We start from the raw sequence: 22,410 nt of genomic DNA, 5'->3' as shown, positions 1-22,410 counted from the left end.
CACATTTCCTTTTACTTTAGGATCCAACAGCATAACATGTAAATTGCTTCCAACAAAAAAGAGAAGAATGTAAATTTAGTTCCTATTTATTATCCCCAACTGGTACTTTATCCACAGTAGAGGTTTGCAGCACACAATTAAGGTACATATTTGACATGAATGTTTAACATACAATGTATAAAGAATCAAAGGGATATAAGCCCAGGGAAGGGAAAAAGATCTATTAGCTCATGAAGTCCAACTCCCAACTAAGATAGGGTTGAAGCAAACATAAGACTTGGTTTGGCAAACTTCTCCAGCTATTATTATTTATCATTTGCTTAGGAGCTCTATTTCTGGACCATTGTGCTAGGTCGGGGTGGGCAAAAGGGCCTCTGCAGGCTGAATCTGGCCCACCAGGCAAGTTGATCCAGCCCATGGAGGCCCTGCCACCAAGCCAATCAGAGCTTAGGGTCGGGGGGAGTGCGTGAAGTCTCCTTCTGCCCTGCAAGGGGCTCAGCACCTAAAATCAACAGTTGGTGGTTAGCTCTAAGCATGGTACTTCCTTGGAGGACAGGGGCAGGGAGCAAGAGACTTCATGTCCTCCCCTCCCCATGCCCTGATTGATCTGGGGGAAGCAGAGGGGAGCATGCGAAGTACCTAGAAGGGCATGGGTACCTAGAGGGAACCACCAACTATTGAGAACAGCTGGTGGTTCTCTGGGGGAGGAGGGCAAAGATTTTGCATGCTCCCCCACCCCCAGACCAATCAGGGTCTGTGGGTGGGAAAGAACGGAAGTGTCCTGGCCCCACCCCTTCTGTCTGAGGCCCCGCCTCTTCCAAGGCAGCCTGGGGCCACTTTAAAAATTTCTGAAGTGGCCCCTGGTCAAAAATTATTGCCCAACTCTATGGTAGATACTGGACATACATAGAACAAAAGCCAGTCTCTGCCCCAAAAAGCTTATATTCTAAGTATAAGACAAGATAAAACTGATGGATGCAGTCAAACAGGGCAGGAGGAAACAGGGCAGGAGACAGTTCTGAATAGCAAATGGTGAGTGGTCTCAGCACTGTAGCAGCCTACTCAATAGTTCTCTGACTCCACTGGACTTTGACTTCGGTTGACCCTTATAAGATTTGAGTGGTACTGACTTCAGTCAACTTCTGAAATGACCCATGTAAGTAAATGGTACAAACTCAGGCTCTGATTCTTCCTTTCCAAACACACACTAGTTCTGTGTATCCAGACACCAAATCAACCAATGAGAAACAGTACACATAAATATAATCTTGAGGGTCAGAGAGTATTAGGTCAAGCTAAATCTTGCTCTTCAACCAGCTGAACAACTGATTAATGAATACCATTATAATATTAAGTTGTCATTAAGTCTTGCTGAGGGGATAGATTGGTTTGCCAGGTTATTTTATACAGTTGATTTACAATAGATAATTATGCAAAACACTCTACACTTCACAAGAGAAGTAATTTACAATCCATCTCCTACTTGATTATTCAGATAATTTGAATGAAGTTTTTTAGGCAACTGAAAGATCAAAAGCACAGGGACAGCTTGATCCCTGATGTTAGCCTTCTGATGAATTTGGTTTCATACTGTACTAACAATAGAAGTGTCCATTGTAAGGAATAAACCTGAACAATGAAACTCTCTCCCACCAATGACAATCAAGTTTCTACAGTTTACAATGTCACCAAGAGATTTGATTCACCATTGTCTTATGTTGTCATTAGATCCATGCAAACTGGGTGTAAAAAACTACTATTCTAATTTATTAAGGTAAGGGGTGACTTTAATGGATCTCTTATGCCAGCAAAATCATAGAACAGTAGAACTGGAAGGGACCTCGAGAGGTCATCGAGTCCAGTCCTCTGCCCTCACAGCAGGACCCAGTACTGTCTAGACCATCCCAGATAGATGTCTACCTAACCTAAAATACACCAACTTAGCTTCTCCTACACATTAGCAAAGTGGGTAAAAAAAAGGCCCTAACTTGCACCACTTTACACTTCACTTTTCAACTAGGCCCATAGTGTGGAGAGAAGGAAGTTGCCTTCTTTTATCTTCCTGTTGCTAGATTGTGACCAATTTCATGCCCATACAGGGGAGTAAGAAGTGCCTTATATCCCTAGTTAGGCTATATTCTGGTGTCTAGACTCCATGGCACAAAGTTACACACCTTCTACTCTTTTCTTGTAGCAGCTGGGCAGGGAGTGGATAGAGTGCAAAAGGGACAGTGCAGAGAGAAAAGTAATTTACTGTATAGGCCAACAATAAATCACTAACCCATGGAAGCAGAGAAGGAACTGTGGCTCATATGTATATATTGCAAATTTCCAGGGGCTACTCCATGGCTAGCATGCATTATGCAGCACTCCATGTTCAGAATTGTGCCTAAGTCACACGAGTCCTGAGCATATGTCCCACTGGCCAGGAATGGGTATCTATGTTTTTCATGCTGCCTGGCACTCAACAAACAGTACTAGAACAGGATTTCCCAATCCACAGAGATATTCAGATACTTGCAGAAGAGGTTTCTAAAGAGACGCAAGCAAACCAAGTTAAAATTGTCAGCCTCAACTCAGGACAAACAATTGACCGGTGTATAAAATGCAATATTTTCCAGAAAGTTAAAGTTGCACCAGCTAAAACTGTCATGAGGTAGATTTAACCTACGTGGTTGCCCTTACAGATAATTCGTGCATATAGAAATTCTGGCAACATTACAGTAGTAATATTTTCATAAGGGTGGCAAAGCCTTAAATAATGTGTTAAGATACTGGGCACACACATGCTTTCCATCAACATCAGACACACAGGACTTGTTTTCAATCTATTCTTTTTCTGGAACAAAGCATTTATTGTGACCTGAACTGGACAAAAAAAACCTGCAGGACAAATGACCTTCTGCACCAGTAGTTGCATCTTTTGAGGAATGAACATAGATTTAATACATGAAGAAAGATACTTAAAGAATACAAGCCCATCCAATCACTCGAATCTGTGTTGGTCCCTATTTTCATCCTCCAATATTTATTTTCATTTATTACTGACCAAACCGCCCTATTTTTTTTATAAATTTGGCTAAACATATAATTGGGGTATTGGACAGTGGGTTTTGCAAATGGTGTCTTTTTACCTTACTAACCAGCTCTTCCACTATACTTACAATGCTAAAGATTCAGTTAAATCAAAGACACAGCCCATCAAAGTTTTCATTACTTCCTTCAAAAATTATAATGAATTATATGAATTTTATTTGCTAAGTAGAATCTTTGTCCTTGTGGAATCCATGCTGACTATGAATAATTAGATCACAGGGTTTAAGCTGTCCCTTCTCCATTCTGTCTCAGTTTTTCCAGTATCTTTCCTGTGGCCATGTGTCTTTTCATACTGCTTAGCTAAAAAGGGAAACATCAAATTTAGATGTTGTTATACTAAGGTGATTAAAAAAATGCAGTCCCTGTTGTTGGTCAGACATTTCTTTAGTACGCTTGAGTTTGATTGTGATTAGGACAGAACCATATAGTTTATAACATACCTCATGCTATTTGATTCTTACCTAGATAACCATTAATGTCAACTACTCCCCAGTTCTCCTGCGACTCTTTGTTTTATTTTTGTGTCATTTTGTTCAGAAACCTGGCATGCATCTTCCCTGGATATAAATTGTATCAGCCTTTGGAAATCAAGTTTTCAAACATTTCAATTTTGTGATCACCTGTTCAGGTCTGATCCTGATCTTCTGCAGTAATTCTCTTTCCTCCCCTGGGAAATTTTTGTCTGTTTCTGCCATCTGTCCCCCAACTCCCTTTCTGAAAATGGAAGCAAAGAGACAAAGCTTTTAGCAATATTTACCTCTTCTCAAATGACTCTCACAGGCCCAGTGGTCCCTTTCAGTTGTCTCTTGTTCCAAATGTGCTGACAGAAAATGTTACTAATTCAATTAAAAAGTGAACAAAGGTGTGAAAAGCTGTCATTATCAACCTCACCTATGCCCAGCATATTTGGCATCTATTTATTTCAACCTCATGCAATTTTCCTTTCATTCTCCTCCTATCTTTCACATTTAAATATTTTTTAAAATTTCTTTCTGCAGTGAGGTGTGGTCTAGCATTAGAGAGGTTGTCATGTCCCCTGGGTTTTATTGCTACCTTTTCCTTTGACTACTGTGTGACCTTGACTAGCTGACTAAATCCTGCCATGCCTCAGTTTACCCATCTTTGAAATGAATGCTGTCAATTTAATTGACTATTAAAGCTGAATCTGGTCCTTAGATAAAAGGTATTATATAAATGTGAAGTTTTCTTATTTGTTTCATATCTACTCTTTTAAGCTGATATTTTACATACATTTATTAATTGCTTCATGTTTACCTCTCATTTAACGTGTGTCTTATGAGACATTAGATATCAAGATCCATACTTAAAACGAACAGTTAACATATGTTAACCTTAGTTTATTTGTGGACACTTTCCACTTCCCCTCATTGCCTCATTCTTTCCCCTCGTTGCTTCATGAAACCACTGAGATGGAATGGGGGTGGGAAAACTGTTGAAAAGAAACTGGAGTTTTAAGGTGAATTGTAGATTTTGTAATTAAAGAACTACTGAGCCTAGAATTCAGAGATTTTTGAATATGTTAATACTTTTGTAATAGTATTTGAATTAAACATCCACTCAAAGTGTTATCAATATTATGAAAGTATGAAAACCAGAAAGAGGAGTAGGATCTAAATAAAAGTTGAGCTGATTAAGTTTATTTTGCCTGCCAAAGCTAAGGGAAATATATAATAAGTAAAGATAAGTTATTAAAATTCATATGATTTTAAAATCTAATACATTTCATAGATGTAATTTAAAAAGTAATATTTTTATCCTAATAGATTGACTTTACTCCAATTTCAGCTTTACAGAGTATCATTAACAAGCACAAAGATGAAGGAAGCTTAATATTTATTTTACCAATACTATATTCCCTACACCCAAACAAGCAGTTTCTTTAGAAACTTAATTTGAGTATTAACCACTGATACATGAAACCTCCTCTGACACACATCCTTAGTGCTTTTATGTTACCGGAGACAATGTGCAAAAATTTTTTACAACCTGAGCCTTATCCATATTGCTCACACACCCAAAACTCTTCTTGATATCACTTGGAATTTGGGGTATTCATGGAACGCAGGGTCAGACCCCAAGTGTAGGAGAGAAAGCCTGGCACCTGGTCTGCAGCGCTGTTGCTCAATCTATTGCTTCTGCTTAACATTTCCGAGTTCGCTAGTGGGCTTTGGCATGTCACCCCTACTTCATTCTTATTTTTATGCACTTTAGTTATGTGTCTCCTCAACTGTGAAAACTCTCCCTACCCACTTAGCCTGTGATGAAATAAGAGATTAAAACAAGAATCATCGGTTCCTTTCACATCACATCCATGCAAAAGTGTAAAGAGTGGTGAGTGTCTGATTCCCACTTACATGCTTTCACGGATTACCAGCTGCCTTGTGCTGTCAGTCCCAGAGCAGGGAGCAGTTCAGCTTCCAGAGCAGAGATCTCTAGCTTCCAGACCCCCAACATTGCCCCAATCAAGTCAATACAAGCACTCCCAGTAAGAAGAATTGCATGGACATGAAAAACCATAGTAATTACTGCAGTGTCTATGTGTTGATCTGACAGAGGAGGACTTAATTTTGTAGTCTAGACAAAAGCTTGGGTTTGGACACATCTGGAAGAGGGTAAATTGAGGTGCCATGCCTGATATTCATCTGCTCAGGGCATGGGGTAAGGATGGGGAATGGAGGGAGCCAGGGCTCAGACCCAGTACACCAGCCAGGAGAGCTGAGCTGACACAGGAATTTTAGAGAGACTTACAGCTTCATACACCACCATTCCTTTCCTGAGATGTTGCTGGGAAAATACAGCAACATACCCCTCACCCTACCCTTTACCACAGACTCTGTCCCAGGGAATGTTTACATAGCAGCTGTGAATTGGAATTCTCACTTTGGGTATAAATAAAAGTGCTAGCCCTGCTTGAGCTAGGACATGAAAAATAACACTGTGACTACAGCAGCAGGAGCAGCCAGCCGCTCATGCTAGTCACCTTCCCATACAAAGGCCCTACATACATATTCAGGCAGCTAGCCTGTCCCATGCCCTCTGCTGCTACAGCCACGTGGCTATTTTAAGCATGCTAACTCATGCAGAGCTAGCATACAAATAGTTATCCACACTAGCCATTATACCTGTCAGTAACTGTGGAAAAATACCTCTAGAAACAACATTAAAGACTATGGTTATTTTAGCCACCCCGTCACTCCTGCAAGATGTGCAGATCATATCTGCCCTTTATTTAGGTCTGAAAGTCAGACTACTCTCTATCCCCTCTGTGATAGTTCCTTCTAAGTAGTCCATACTTTAGTAGATTGTTTCACCTCCTGATTTTTGCCAGGTTTCAGTTACCACCACAGTGTGAAATTCCCCTCTGTGCATGTGATTCCAGTTCCTTTATTTTGTTTGTTGTGATCATAGGCACCTTGGAAGTGTGCCCCCAAATGAATTGTGTTATTTGCTGGGATTTTATGTCTGTTTCCCAAAGGGGTTTTCCCTAGGTAATATTCTCCACCTCTTGGTTCTAGATCACCATGTAAGTTTCACTATCCCCCTCCTTGCTGCTTCTTCCCCTTCTGCCTCCTTTCAGTCAGATTGCTTTCCCCTCCTCAGCATCCAGTAGTTTAAGACACTCTCTCCTACAGCTCTGACTCTACTCAGCTCATACATTCAAAGAAATGATTTAGTGAAAGCTATTTGTCCTTCATCAGCCCACAGGCACCCACAGATAAGCATATTTAGTATCAGTAAATATCAGCGTTGCTGCTGGAATTCTCCTGTCACACACAATGAAACCACCACACTTGGGGCTCTTGCACATGTCTGAGATGGGGGCTGTTTCTTACTTGGCTAAGCAGGGCAGCCAGCAGCAGTTGTCTGGGCTGGATTCAGACCTTAATTCCCTCCCCCCCCCCTTTCATTAGTTAGTCAGACTTCACACAGTGGGTGTTCTCAATGTTTTGGCCTTTTTCAGGACCCTAGTTTATCAACACAGAATTCAAAACAGACAGATCTTCCACCCAGTTTTCCTAGCTAGTTCACCAATGTTGGTACAGAGTTCTCAGCCCTCTGACCACTTTGCATACCCCCTAGTAGACTCAATCTCCTTTCAGCCTTCCTTACTGGTTCCTGCTTCCTAGCCAAAAGCCACAGCACTTGCACTGCACAGAACAGCTTACATAACCCTCCTAACCCTTTAAATAGCTCCCTGAGCTCAGGCTGTCCTTTGCATCTCCCAGCAGACCTGGTTTAGGGTCACATGATCCAATCATGTGGCCCAGGTGGACTCATTTCCTTCACCTGGAGAACATGGCTACACCTCACCCCAGGCCCTGGAGGCCTATCTACACTGTAGGCAGGAGTGAGCCTCCCAGCCCAGATACGCTAATTTGTGGTAGCAGGGCTAAGGCTAGCACACTAAAAATAGCAGTGTGAACACTGCCATTCAGGCTGGATCTTGGGTTCTCAAGCCCACCCTATTCCACGTCTTCAGAGCCTGAACTCCAGCTTGAATTGTAACAGCTTCACTGCTGTTTTTTAGCTCAAGCTTGAGCTGGCTGGGAGGTTCACTTCTAAAAGAGTTTAGATATATCCTTACAGCGCCAACTCCCCTTGTGATACTGAGTAATAGTCAGACAACAAACTGCCTTCACAGATAGTTTCAGATGGATAAAAGAAAAGGCAATCCCTAAGCAGAGAACTAAAATCCAAACTCAAAATATCTGTGCACAGCAACCCAAAGTAACCTTCAGTCAATATTTTAACCTTGATCATACTCCCCTTGATTAAAGCTCCCAGTAACATCAGTAAGATGAAGAGTAGACCCTATTTTTCTCTTGGATCTTTATGCTCTTGGGTGATATGAGTAAATAGTGGCAAGTCTTCTCAGAATACATGGTAGCTATCAGGGCCACTTTTTAAAAAGAAAAATCCTGAAATCAGTTCTCCAAATTATTCAAAGAACATTGTAGCTAGTAAGAACTCATACATTAATAATAAAAAGTAAAATGGGTAACAACATTACTTTACTCTGAGGCTCTTGGAGGAGAAGAATTATTGCTTAGTGTTAATAGTGAAATTAGTTTGAGTTTGCTAAATTATGAATATCAAGATCTAACACTATCACCTCCATTTTCTCAGTGATCTAGCTAAAATGCAACTGTCATCTCAATTTGTCTTATGCAATAACATGACTCCTTTGCCTTGTATCTATCTAGCCCGACGTTGACACTTCTTACCTCAAAACCGAATACGCATACACTTTTTTGTGCAGCATTTTGCACACCTGAATGCAAAGGAAGCTGTGCTACAATGTGGTATCCCAGAGTTGACGCTGCTTTTCTAGCTGGAGCAATGTCATCACAAACAATCCTGCCTCCTCCCACTCATTCTAGGGTGTTTAATTTTGATGTGAAGAAAAACGAGCGAATTCTCTTTTACCTTTTGCTTGAGACACAGGTCAACATAATAACAGACTTTAGAAGCAGTATATTGTGTTATGTGTCCGCCGTACATTACAGACAGTTGGAGGCAAAGTTTCAAAGGGTTGCCAATTATGAGTCTCATGATACGTGGTGGTTTTCTTTAAACCCCAGCTCCTTAAGTCAGTCTCAGCTCTCAGTCAAAATATGTAAATTTCTAGCCCTGGTGGTTGCAGAGAAAAGCTGGAAAGCATGAAATCTCATGAATTTTTGAAGTGATTCATGAGTTTTTAACATTTGTCGCTCGTAAGACTTCATCTACCTACCTTTCATTTGTGCACGTCACTTTGCACACATGAACCACTTCACGCGCATTTTCAAGGTGCTAACACATAGGCACCCAAGTGTTAGCTTCTTATATGTAAATGTTATCTCTGGTGTATATGGGTGTGGGTGCTCCTAAAGGATGAGTGCAAAATGATTTTTATTCATATAGAGCTGAACGTGTACAAACAGATTTTCCTTCTCAGACCTCACGACTTTCTCCTCAAGCGCGAGACATTCCTTTGGCCTAGCTTCTCCAAAAAAACAATATAGTCTAGACATACCCTAAGAAAGCATAAGAAGGAAAAACTGGGAATTACCCGTCATATTCGGATTTCCTGCATGGGGAACTCAGGTACTGATTTCTCTCAGTACTCATAGCATGCATGATGCCATAGAGGGGGAACAAATCAGTGTGATCCATGGTCCTGCTCATCTAGCCAGCCCTAAAAGCACTATAGCAGTGAGCTCTATGCATTCAGAGATCTTCTCAGAGCAGGCTAAGCCCACTTGCACACAAAGTTGCCCTATTATTTCAGTACCTAGCTGTTATATAGCAGTTTTAATTAGTACATTTCACAGAGAAGTATCAAGATCATCCTATTTTATAGATAGGGAAACTGAAGCACAGAGACCTGCCTAGGACCAATGACAGAACCAAGAACAGAACCCAAAATTAGTCCACATTATGTCTTTAATGCAGTGGAGGATCTGGTCCTCTACATTTACTTCAGTGGAATTACTCCACATTTAGCCTTGCATATATGTAATCAAATTATTGCCTCATATATCTGTAAACAGGGGGCTACGTCTAGACTGGCATGATTTTCCAGAAATGCTTTTAACGGAAAAGTTTTCCGTTAAAAGCATTTTCGGAACAGAGCGTCTAGATTGGCACGGACGCTTTTCCGCAAAAGCACTTTTTGCGGAAAAGCGTCCGTGGCCAATCTAGACGCGCTTTTCCGCAAAAAAGCCCCGATCACCATTTTCGTGATCAGGGCTTTTTTGCGGAAAACAAATCTTAGCTGTCTACACTGGCCCTTTTGCACAAAAGTTTTGCACAAAAGGGACTTTTGCCCGAACGGGAGCAGCATAGTATTTCCTCAAGAAGCACTGATTTCTTACAGTAAGAAGTCAATGCTTCTGCAGAAATTCAAGGGGCCAGTGTAGACAGCTGGAAAGTTTTTCCGGAAAAGGGGCTGATTTTCCGGAAAAACTGGCCAGTCTAGACACAGCCAGGCTGAACTGCTGCTTGCTATCAGCCAGCTAAAAGGAGGGGTGGGTGTGCCCACTACAAGGCTGTGCCTACATTGGCACCCTTTTCCGGAAAAGGGATGCTAATGAGACACTTCAGAATTGCAAATGCCGCGGGGGATTTAAATATCCCCCATGGCATTTGCATGAACATGGCTACCGCTTTTTTCCGGCTCGGGGTTTTGCCGGAGAAAAGCGCCAGTCTAAACAGGATCTTGCGGAAAATAAGCCCTTTTCCGGAAGATCCCTTATTCCTGCTTTCAAGGAAAAGGGCTTATTTTCCGCAAGATCCCGTCTAGACTGGCGCTTTTCTCCGGCAAAGCCCCGAGCCGGAAAAAAGCGGCAGCCATGTTCATGCAAATGCCGCGGGGGATATTTAAATCCCCCGCGGCATTTGCAATTCCGAAGTGTCTCATTACCATCCCTTTTCCAGAAAAGGGTGCCAATGTAGACACAGCCCAATTGTTTAGCTCTGCAAGGTAATTAACTGTTAACTGTTGATATGTAAATACAGCTCAGGAGAGAATCCGAGGTGTGGCTATGTAAATCCCATTCAGCCAGAGCTGATGGAGGATCAGTGTAGGAATGGAATGTGGAGAATTGTAAATAATTTGGGACTGTTGTGGGGGTCACTAAGCATGCTACCCCTAAATGTGGGAACTGTAAAATATGCCACCAATGCTTGCAGGAGACACACCACCATCATGGTAAGAGGTCTCGGAGGAACAAGCCTCCCCCCTTCCAGACTTGAGTGAACTGAGCTGGGAGACTTGAGTCAGCCTGTTTCACAACTGCCAGGTGCAAGCTATGAGACTGGCCCAACCTGCCCCTTTCCCCCTTTGTTTTAAGGACAGACCTAAAGCAGACTCCCTGAGGAGTCTTTTCTTTTGCTAGTCCAGTGGAAGCTGGATTCCTTGGCCAGTCCAAGCTGGTGGCTAAAGAGTTGAAATCACAGAGAGCTGAAATCACTGGTTTGGCTGAGAGCCAGACCTATTGCAGCCAGTGAAGTGGCGGCGACCAGCGGCGTGGCGCGGTGCGGCGTGGAGTGGCAGCAGGCGAGGAGCGGCAACTAAGAGTGGCAGCAGGCGAGGAGTGGCGACAGGCACCCAGCCGAGCATCCAGTGGCATGGCACGAGACAGCTGGTGGAACGTGGCGGAGTTTTGTATAAGGTGCCCCCTATTAATCCCCCCAGCCCAATTTCTACCCACGTTGGGAGGTGAAACCCTGCGAGTGAACTTTGGGACTCTGGGTGGCACGGACCAGGGACAGAGACTTTTGGGGTGTCGGACTCTTTGGACTTCGGGTGATTCTTGGTTGTGGTGGGAGGGGCTTGGCTCATGTTTGGGTTATGAACTCTGTGGTGTTTTCCCCAAGTTAATGCTGTATAACTTCTCTCTCTGTTTCATTAAATGTTTCTTTCCTACACTCAGACTCAGTGCTTGCGAGTGGGGAAGCATTGCCTCTCAGAGGCGCCCAAGGGTATGTGAATTTCCCAGATTACTGGGGGGGGGGGTTCGAGCCGGTTCTATATGAGATGGACCCCAAGATATTGAACCTAGCCCTGGTTACTGCCAGGCCTACCCGGCAGAAGGGTTACATATCCTTTTGACTGGATGCCAAAATACCCTCCAAACTGATCATTCTACAGTTAAATTTATTCTCCAGTCTACTCATACTCTACACTTATCAAACAAAATTTAGGTTAAAAATTAAAGAAAAAATGACTAAATTAAGTAAAAGTAATAGCATCCTTGAACAAAACGAAAACATTTGCGATTAAGAGATTTTTGGGTGTATTTTTAAGATAACATCTTATTAATACAATACAGTTAAAACACATAGGCTACATCTAGACTACATCCCTTTTTCGGAAAAGGGATGTAAATTAATGTATCGCAATTGCTAATGAAGCGGGGATTTAAATCTCCTGCGCTTCATTAGCATAAAAATGGCTGCCGCTTTTTTTCCGCACGGAGCTTTGTCGGAGAAAAGCGCCAGTCTAGACGCAGATCTTTCAGAAAAGGCTTTTTTTTTTTCGAAAGATCAGCGTCTAGACTGGTGCTTGTCTCCGACAAAGCTCCGTGCCGAAAAAAAGCGGCAGCCATTTTTATGCTAATGAAGAGTGGGAGATTTAAATCCCCGCTTCATTAGCAATTGCAATACGTCTAATGTACATCCCTTTTCCGAAAAAGGGATGTAGTCTAGACATACGCATAGGGTATGTCTATAATACAAAGTTAATTCGAACTAACAGCCGTTAGTCTGAATTAACTTTCATAGCGTCTGTACATACAAACAGCTAATTCGAATTTAATTCAAACTAGCAGAGCGCTTAATTTGAACTAGGTAAACCTCATTCTACGAGGAGTAACACCTAGTTCGAATTAAGTAGTTCGAATTAAGGGCTGTGTAGCCACTTAATTTGAACTAGTTGGAGGCTAGCCCTACCCAGGTTGCCCTGGTGGCCACTCTAGGCCAAACCAGGGAAACTCTTCTGCGCCCCTCCCAGCCCCCAAGCCCTTAAAGTGGAACGGTCTGGATACGGTGCTCGTGCCAGTTGCAAGCCTGCCAGCACCCAGTCAGCAGACCCTGCACCTGGCACGGATTGAGCCAGCCATCCGCTGCCACCCAGCCCTCCGCCTCTTCCCAGGACCAGCGTGGAAGCTCACAGCAGCCTGCCCAGGGCCACAAGAGGCGGGCGCCCACCTGGTCTAGTGCGGATATCGTGGACCTCATCTAGGTTTGGGGGGAGGCCTCCAACATCCACGACCTCTGCACTAGGCACAGGAATGCGGCCATCTACAGCTGCATGGCTGACAGCCTGGCCACCAAAGGCCACATGTGAACCCAGGAGCAGGTTTGCATGAAAATCAAGGTGGTCCAGTGAGATCCCCGACCCTGAGCCCTGAGCTTAGAACATCAGAACATAAGAATGGCCATACTGGGTCAGACCAAAGGTCCATCTAGCCCAGTAGCCTGTCTGCCAACAGCGGCCAGCACCAGGTACCCCGGAGGGGATGGACTGAAGACAATGACCAAGAGATTTGTCTCATGCCATCCATCTCCAGCCTTCCACAAGAAGAGGCCAGGGACACCGTTCCTACCCTTGGCTAATAGCACTCCATGGACCCAACCTCCATGAATTTATCTAACTTCTCTTTACATTCTGTTATAGTTCTAGCCTTCACAGCCTCCTGTGGCAAGGAGTTCCACAGGTTGACTATGTGCTGAGTGAAGAAGAACTTTCGCTTCTTAGTTTTAAACCTGCTGTCCATTCATTTCATTTGGTGTCCTCTAGTCCTTCTATTATGGGAACTAATGAAGAACTTTTCTTTATTCACCCTCTCCACACCAGTCATGATTTTATAGACGTCTATCATATCCCCCCTCAGTCTCCTCTTTTCTAAGCTGAAAAGTCCCAGTCTCTTTAGCCTCTCTTCATACGGGACCTGTTCCAAACCCCTAATCATTGTAGTTGCCCTTTTCTGCACCCTTTCCAAGGCCAAAATATCTTTTTTGAGGTGAGGAGACCACATCTGTACACAGTACTGAAGATATGGCGTACCATAGTTTTATACTTCCCCTCCTCCTTCTTCCCCTGGCTTCCCCCTTCCAGCTCCCTCCTCCCAGGTTTCCCCTTCCCCTCTTCCCCTCTCTCACCTCCTTTTCCCAGAGGTTAATCCCCCCCCACACACTCCCAGTTTTGTTAAATAAAAGAGTTTCTATTTTTGAACACACGTGTCCTTTATTTTTTACATCAGGAAGGGGGGCTAGGGAGGGTGTAAGTGGAAGGAGGTGAGGGAGGAATGGGGCACAAGCCCCCGATGGGGAGGACTGGGGTAGCTCTGCAGGCTCCTTGGGGTAGAAGCTCTCCTGCAGAGTCTCCTGGATTCTGACAGCCCCCCGATTGACCCACCCAGATGGCAGCCTGCAGCAAGTGCAGCCGGGCTGATGGCCGAGTGCTGTGATGTGCCAAGTGTGGGCACTCAGGGCACTCCAAGACAGGACTGCTTTGCTGTCCCTCATCGAGGTAGACAAGCAAGCGGGGAATCCTGAGAACTGTCTATCCGGGGTGGGGATCGGGTCCCTTTATGCACAGCCCTCGGCTAGCTGAGGCAGCAGCTCCACACTCAGTCCTAACCTGATGCCCTGCTGGCACTGGTTCTGGCCAGCCTTAACTTTGGTTCAGGGTCCACTCAATGTGGACATGCTATTTCGAATTAGCAAAACGCTAATTCAAATTAGTTTTTAGGTCTAGATGCACTAATTTGAATTAAATTAGTTCTAATTAGTGCTGTAGTGTAGACATACCCATAGCTAGTATAATCCTAGAAACTTAGAATCATAGAAGATTAGGGTTGGAGGAGACCTCGGTGGGTTATCCTGTCTAACCCTCAGTTAAAAGCAGGACCAACCCCAACTAAATCATTTCAATCAGGTCTTTGTCAAGCCAGGACTTAAAAACCTCTAAGAATGGAGATTCCACCACCACACTAAGCAATCCATTCCAGTGCTTCACCACCCTCCAAGTGAAATAGTTTTTCCTAATATCCAAACTAATATCTTAGCTTTTCCTAATATCCCACTGAAACTTGAGACTACCGCTTCTTGTTCTGTCATCTGCCAAGACTAAGAATAGCCTGGCTTTATCCCCGTTTGGAACACCCCTTCAGGTAGTTGATGTCTGCTATCAAATCCCCTCTCATTCTTCTCTACTGAAGACTAAATAAGCTCAGTTGCCTCGGCTTCTCCTCACAAGTCACAGACCCCAGACCCTAATCATTTTTGTTGAGGTCTACTGGACTCTCTCTGGGCTCATCTAGACTATGCGGAACAGTCGAAAGAAGATATGCAAATTCCACAGGAATTTGCATATCTTCTTCCAATTGCACTTTCAAAAGCAGAGCTTTCAAAAGTGAAAGTAGTTTAGATGCAGCTTTTTCGGCGAACCCACTTACCTTTGTCGAAAAGCTGCGTAAACTTCATTTTTTGAGGAAGAGTGGCTTTTCGACAAAGGGGGGGTTGCCAAAAAAGCCGTGGAATTTGCATATCCTCTTTCAACTGTTCCATGTAGTCTAGATGAGCCCTTCAATTTGTGCACATCCTTTATATAGCGGGGGGAGGGGCAAAACTAGACACAACAGGTAGATGTGGCCTCGCCAGTGCCAAATAGAGGGGAATAATCACATTCATTGATCTGCAGGCAATGTTCCTACTAATGCAGCCCAATATGCTATTTGCCTTCCTGACAACAAAAGCACATCGCTGACTCATATCCACTTTCTCCTCCATTGTAATCCCCAAGTTCTTCTCTGCAAAACTGCCACTTACCCAGAAACTTCAGGGGGTAGCTGAGTTAGTCTGTGCAGGATAAACTTTAAAAACAACAAATGGTCTGGCAGCACTTTATAGACTAACAAAACATGTAGATGGTATCATGAACTTTTGTGAGCACAGCCTGGTCATCTGAAGAAGTGGGCTGTGCCGACGAAAGCTCATGATACCATCTACATGTTTTGTTAGTCTATAAAATGCTACCAAACTATTTGTTGTTGCCAATTACCCAGTAAGTCCCCAGCCTGTAGCACTGCTTAGGATTCTTCTGTCCTTAGTGCAGGACTCTGCACTTGTTCTTATTGAGCCTCATGAGATTTCTTTTTGCTCAATCCTCCAGATTGTCTAGATCTGGACCCTGTCCCTACCCTAGCATATCTACCTCTCACCCCAGCTTAGTGTCAACCAGAAACTTGCTGAGGGTTCAATCCATCCCATCATCCAGATCATTAATGAAGATGTTGAAAAAAAATGGCCCCAGATTCAACCCCTGGGCTGCCAACTAGACAGTGAGCCCTTGGATCACTACCTATTGAGCCCAATGATCTCACCAGTTTTCTATCCACCTTAGTCCTTTCATCCAAGCCATACTTATTTAATTTGCTGACAAGAGAACTGTGGGAGACTATATCAAAAGTTTTGCTAAAATCAAGGAATATCATGTCCATCACTTTCCCCATATCCACAGAGCCAGTTCTCTCATCATAGTCTGGCCCCAGAGACTAGGTGCATGTCAAGCTTTTCTAAATAGTCCTTAGCTTGTTCTTTCACTGCGGTGGGCTGATCACCTCCTCCCCATGTTGTGCTGTCCAGTGCAGCAGTCTGGGAGCAGACTTCACAGAAAGCATGAACTCTAACTCAAACAGGCAGAACGACTTCCAGATTGCCTAGGTGCGTGCACCACGCTGACTTCTCCTCCCCAGCCACTGTAGTCAGATGAATGTGTGCAGAGCCATGGCTCCACCTACTTTCATCCCTTCCTTGCCCTCTGGTACAGTGGGACAGTGTCACTAGTTTCCATTAGTATTACAGTTTCAATATGGGTGACTGTGCACTATTGTTTATAGGGAAAAACTTCCTGACTACATTCTATTTTATCCCAAATCTGCACTGATGCCAAACCTTTCCTGTGAATTAACATAGCGCTGGGCCAAATTCACATCTGCTATAACTTCATCCATGTTAAAAGAGTTACATCTAGGGTTTTTTTTTAATAAATCTATTTATCTTACTAACCTGCTGGTCAAGCAATATGATTTGCTAATAAAGAGCTAAACAGTGAAAGTCCAATCTGACTCAATCCCTTAGTAAAATCAGCATTATTTTCACTTCAGTTTAGTGGCAACCCAATGACTACTTACATATAGAGGTATTCAAAATACTTCCCCAGTTCTCAGAAAATAATAGTCGAAAGTCTTAAACCATCTGAACTGAAAAAAGAGGAAACCTCAATGTGAAGAGCTATTATTATTTCTTCTCACATTTAGCTGCAGCTTAATGCATGAGCTGTATATATAACTAATGCAACACCCACCCAAGCAAAAAATACTTGCATGAGAAATTAAAGGCACGCCTCACCAGAACTTATCCTCTTTTTTTAAAGTCCCCTATACATATTCTTTTGTTGCTATGATAAATTAGCTCACTATATCACAGGTGATTATGGCATTTTAAATGGTAAGTAACATAAGTTTACATAGATAATATCTTTACTTTTTTCTTAAACTCGCTGATTGTATGCAAAATCATAAATCGTCATAAGCCCCATACAGTAAAAATAATATGAGACAGTAAAGGGTAAAAAGTTTAAAGACTGGTCTACACTTGCACATACACATAAAAGCAACCCAGGCTGGCAGTATTAAATACTTCATTTTTAAACACCTGCACAAGCATTTCCATTAGTACACCTGCAGACAGTGTTAGAATTTAGTTTGCTTTTTACAAGAGGAAATACCAGAAATCTGAGTTTTCCCCTGGAGGGGTTGAAGTTGGTGGGTGGGGTCACTTGGTCTCTTCTGCTTTTGCCCAACTCCTAACGGTTTTTCTCAGCCTGAACCTTGAAATTAATTCAAATAGTGCTTGAGCTAACCTCTCTCAAGGCTTGGCACAGGTTTGTTTTCACTGAAGTTGATTTTTCTACTTCTGTTACATTAGTGACTTTGGGAAGATTTTAAACTGTGTAAATGTGCCTAGTGGTTGTAATGGATGTGTATTTTAGAAGTCCCAAAATAAAATAATGAAATTCAGCCAAATACTTAATTACCAGCATGTGCATCTGTTGTCAAACCATACGCTAAATAAGTGGCACTGCTCATTAATTCTGCTTTCAGTAACTACCAGGCATTTGTGTCATCACTACCAAGTGTCTCTGAAGCCTGAATCATCTCCAGAAGGGACTGATTCTGTCACTAGCAGTGCCACTGCTACCCAGAATGTTCATGGTGTAGCAGGTGTTTCCTCCACTTCTCTAAACCTTGACAGGTTCTGGCACAGCATCCATATTCTCTGCAGAGTGAAATCAACACCTCACCCAGGGCTCACTTAGACATGGAACACTGTTCTGATAATTCAGATACTTGGTACAATTGTTCCTAGTCCTTCTGTTACCTAGGATACAGATTAATTCTCTGTGTGTGTGTGTGTGTGTGTGTGGTTTCAAGTTATCCAGTCCTCTCATTTATGGGACTATTCAACAAATCTTTTCCTGTAGCAAAATAGAAGGGGGGGAATTGTGACTCACCCAGGCAAAATGTTCCCATTGTTTCTCACACTTGCTCTTGACCCAAAAGTATATCTGAAGTGCACTTGTGAAGTCATTCAGTAAGAAATACTTTTAAACCATAATTGGCTATCTAATGTTCTGAAATTAACTTAGAGAATCAATATGCTCCATTTGTAGCACCCAAATCAAAGCTCAGTTTCTGAAGAAAATGAACACAGCAGTGTTAAACGAGGAATAATGAATTCTAAGCCAAAAGAAATATTTGTGAAGAAGGAACGTATTTGTTCTCTCCATTGGAAAGGACCCCAAATATGGTTCACAGAGTGAGGTAAATCTAAGCATTCTCTAAAAGAGCTATACTATCCAGTCTCTGCAGTGTGCATACCACATCTCCTAAAAGTCAAGGGGCCAATATTTAGGGACACATTCTCTGTCCTGTTTGGTTCAGGCAGTGCAAAGGGAGCAAAACAAACAAACAAACAAACAAACAAACCATGCACAACTCTTCTCAGGGGACTTCCCAGAGATAGGAGTCTCCCCAGATGTCGGGGAATCCCCAGGAGTTGAATAGTCAGCATAGACTGGTTTCTATGCCATCCTTCCCTCAACCACTAATGCAGGGGAGGATGGGAAGGAGAGTGTTTGGATAACACTTCACTCTGGCTATTTTCAGCTGGCATAGTCTCTAGGGAACCAGACTGTTGTCATTTGATGCAAACTAGGAGCACCTGTAATCCTGCAGAAGGACTGGGAAGAGAACCAGGGAGCCATAACTGGTTGTCAGTTCTCCTCTCCCCCGCCATCCTGTGCTGCCCAAGGTGGCTATGTGGGGGAGGGGAGTAGTCCTTTGATAGGCGGTCAGGCCACACCTCCCAAAGCTAGGCAGGGAAGTAGACAAAACAGCAGCCAGAACTCTTCTGCTTCCCCTGTGATGCAGCTGTAGAACTAGATGAATTTACCTCAATACAGCTGCCTCCTTTCTTCAATCTGCAGGATGCAATCTTGGCTACATAAAATGCCCTTTTTCTGTTTGTTTGATATGTACATAGGTCAACTTGCCTCTTGCCAAAATATACCATAGGACCAAATGCCATAGAAACCCATTCAGGGTGCACCAGTGCTGTACTTTTACTTCCCCAGTCATGACAAACCTCCTGCACTGCCAGCAACAAATAACTATTTATCTTGTGATGTTATCTTCCCCTACTGTCTCAACTCCCTTTCTTGACTGACATCCCAGAGACAAAATGAACTGAGGCCTCCAGAGCTAAAAGCATTAGTGGCTACTGTTTGATTTAAACAACTCAGATCCTTTGTAGATCAGGCACAAAGGGGGCTGGTAGTTTACACAGTCACCAGTGGGTTATACTCATGTGTCCATTTTTAATAGTTTCTCACCAGTCTTTTCCCTGACTCTCCCCACAATCATTCTGTGTCCCTATTTTTGTCATAACGGATCAAATATTTCTGCTCCCTTCCCCATTCTAATATCCCACTCAGTCCCTCTTCACTCTCCTCTAGACCATTCTTAGACTTTTCAATTAGTTTTGGAAGCATTTGTGAAATTTATCTAAAGTGTGACTAGCTTTTTTTGGAAATGGGGGGGAGGGGAGAAGAAGGAATTAATGGCTCACGTAGCCAGCTTTGGCAAGCTTGGGAAGGTTTAGAACTGTAAGACATCTGCCAAGAAGAAATTCTAAATAAGAAGACCAGAAACGTCTTTAAATATTATTTATACTAATACTTTTGGAATACTCACATGTACACTTAAAACTCCTTTTAAAAGAAGACAAAGTAAAGGGAAATGCATATTAACTTGTATGAATCTATGCCAGAGTTACATTCAGCATTGTGATAGGTGAGTGGCTACATCATTGTACCCAGTGTATATGTTTATAGCTATGCTGTCAGCAAAACAAGATTGTGACCATCCCGGGCTTCTGCACATGAACATGTGGGGAGGAGGGGCAGGGAGACACTCCATCTTGTTCTGCTCTATGAGGGCCAGGTGCAATCAGAATCAGAATCTCTACTTTTGGAGAAAAATTGATTGTTCTCTCCCTGCCCCTCTGAGAGGGAGAATAATCCCAAAGGAGGATGGGGTTGAAGCCCTGTTTCACTCCTATCCCTTCCCTCCCTTACTCGTCTGTTCAGACAGCCAGTACCAGAGAGCGAAACAGTCTGCACATTTTTCCTGCATGGTGAGAAGCAGAGTGCAGAACTGCAGCATGCCAAGCACAGTCTTAATGCCACGATGGAGCACCAAGTGCTCTTAATATTTTCATCTTATTCCCCTTAAGCATCGTTCTCATCTGTGGAGATGAGACATTTCCTTTGCATTTGCTGGACCGCAGCCTTTAACACACACCTCACCTTTAGGAAAGGAATTCTCTGAGAATCAAAGCTGAGTACGTCCCAACACCATTTCTTTACTGCCCCTTCTCAGAGGTCAAAGACTTCCAGCTTTGTGGGGTAATTTACATGAAATTCCCTAGCAGTCTAAAACCCCTGCTTTACAGCTAAATAAAATTTACATAGAATGGAGGAAAACAAAATAAATTGGTATAATTTAGTTAGGCTTTCACACTTTAAAGGGGAATCCAGCTAAGTGCATTTGGGTGACTTACAGTACAGATATTCCTAGAGAATGCATCCTCTCTGTCCCCTTATTTATTTGTGGCTGCATATGCTGCCTTGAACAAATAGCTTTGGTTTCTGTTTATTCCTAATCCCACCTTCTGCTCTTTTATTTCTAGTTTCATGACCAATCTGTTGCATGTTAGTTGTCCTACCCGGAGATGTCAACTTTGCCTCACATTCACTTATAATTCCTCTTAATTCTCTTGTCATTAATGCCTCTCTAGTCTATGTGGAACACAACAGTTTCACCACTGCCTTCCATCTTCACCAGTCTTTGGCTGTAGTCTTAGCTTCTCCCCAGGTCATTTTGATAGCTTTGAGTTTTGTTTCAGTTGTGCCTTTTCATGTTATCCCTAGTTTACTTCACCACCTCTTCCTCTGGAGTTCTAGTCCAATAACTTATGTTACTCTAGGTATGTCCCAGCCATCTCCATTTTCATTTTGGAATTTCCTGTCCTTTCTGTTTCTCTTTTGTCCTCCTTCAGCATTACTCATTTGCAGTTTTTTCTGGCCATCTGATATTGATAATTTGTCTAAGGCAGCTATTAATGAAAACATGGAGTTTAGATAGTAAGGTCTGAAGTCTCCACATGTAGTGCTCTGTAGTAAGACTGACTTTACAATGGCAATAAATATTCAAATTTAGTTTGGAAGATAATATTTCTGTTTCTTGAGATCAGCTTTACTAGTACAGAGGCAAATCTAGATTTCACTACTCTCCTGTGCTTGCAATGAATGCTGTCAAGACACACAAAATATTGGACCTCTGATATGTCAGGCCCAAAACGTTTCCTAAAAGTCTTTTATACCATGGATACAGGTTTTATGCAGGTTGCTATACCACTGTGGAATCCTCTGAATTTTGTTAACATCATTTAAAGTGTCTATGAAAATATGACATGCCAAGTAATATATAACAGTGAAATGACTAAGATAATCAAGCTCATGACCTAATAAATTTGTTAGTCTCTCGGGTGCTACAAACTGCTAATTTTTTAAGCCAATCAAGGTGACAGCTGTCGTGAAAAAAAGTTGTATTGATCTAGTAGAGGAATAAATAATGAGAAAGATCACAGAATAATCAAGGGGTATGCAATGGTCTTTCACAGATGACATCACCTTGCTATCCCATACTATGAAGACATTCAAAGCAAAACAAATGCTCTCCAGATCTGTGCACAATTAGTAGGGTTGAAAATCATCACTGAGGAATCCCTGAGAATCAATGCACAGCATGAATACCAGCAACATTTTCAGTTGTATTCTATTCTTTATTAAATATTGATAACTGACAGATTAACACTGATTTAGCAGTGAAAGAGTCTGTGCATTTTGTCTGGTAGTTAGTATTTCCACCAATGCTCTAAAGAGTCCAAATCCAATCCTGTCAAAGACACAAGCTTTCACTTTTTCTTAAATAATCCTTTCCAGAGTTGTCTTCCATGGCCTAGGGTCCCTTCTTTCTTGGTCAAACAGAACACTTTTTTCATATGGCAAAGGCAAAGCAAAAGATGGTTTGCCTCAGAAGATGCTATACCACAAATGTTGCCTGGAAATTGACTAAGGCCACCTCCAACAAATCATTTTATGTTCTGTTTTGCATCCAG

The sequence above is a fragment of the Pelodiscus sinensis genome, chromosome 3 (assembly GCF_052426305.1).
Source record: "Pelodiscus sinensis isolate ZL-2025 chromosome 3, ASM5242630v1, whole genome shotgun sequence".
Lineage (NCBI taxonomy): Eukaryota > Metazoa > Chordata > Testudines > Trionychidae > Pelodiscus > Pelodiscus sinensis.
This window is presented reverse-complemented; position numbering follows the sequence as displayed.